The sequence below is a fragment of the Camelus dromedarius genome, chromosome X (genome assembly GCF_036321535.1).
Source record: "Camelus dromedarius isolate mCamDro1 chromosome X, mCamDro1.pat, whole genome shotgun sequence".
In the NCBI taxonomy this organism is placed as follows: Eukaryota; Metazoa; Chordata; class Mammalia; order Artiodactyla; family Camelidae; genus Camelus; species Camelus dromedarius.
Window position 1 is genome coordinate 88,686,122 of NC_087472.1, and position 746 is coordinate 88,686,867.

Here is a 746-nt window from a genome sequence, read left to right on the forward strand (position 1 = left end):
TGTGACTCAGAGAGACATCAAATTAAGGTGGAAAAGTCTAAACTCTGCATTATATTGAAGAAAGGTGTTTAACTGGAACAAGTGTTGACTGAGGGTGCAGAGACAGTAGTGCACTATGGGGACTGCTAGAGAAGAGCGCTCTGTGGGGACAGGGCACTGTAGTTTGTCGAGTGATTTGAACTGGAGAGTATTTTGATGATTACATATGTATTTATTTTTTCTCTTAACGGAGGCACTGGGGATTGAACTCAGGACCTCATGCACACCAAGTATGTGCTCTACCACTGAGCTATACCCCCACCCATTACATACGTGTTAATAAGATAGCAATGTGAATTTGAGAACTGACCTGCAAATGTGAAAAATAAATTATCTAATTGATATCTTACTACCGATATAATTGTATTGTTTTTTCTCTATTGTGACGTTAGAGATTTATTTTAAAATTAACAAGCAGACTTGGCAATATTTACCTTGGCTTAAGTCATATATAACATAAAATACATCAGCTTACTAGTTAACACATATTAATCACCTCAAAATCTCTAAATGCATTCTCTCAAATTTCTTCATGGCAAATTACTGAGATCATTAACTAGTATAGGTTTGGGAAATAGGCTCGTTTTGAAGCACAAGTGGAAATGTCTTATGAAGAAAGTTTCTGAAATGAACCCCATGAGAAAATGTTATTAATTATAGCTAGTCAAATGTGGGAAAAGCTTGCTTTTTCATTTCATAGAAATACA

At 35.4% G+C, this 746-nt stretch overlaps 1 non-coding gene across 1 annotated transcript; it reads right to left on the reverse strand.

Annotated features, from left to right (window-relative positions):
• Nucleotides 1-227: 227 nt before the first annotated feature.
• Nucleotides 228-299, reverse strand: TRNAT-GGU (transfer RNA threonine (anticodon GGU)). Its single transcript has one exon. It is a non-coding gene; the product is annotated as a tRNA-Thr (tRNA).
• Between the last annotated feature and the right edge of the window lie 447 nt (nt 300-746).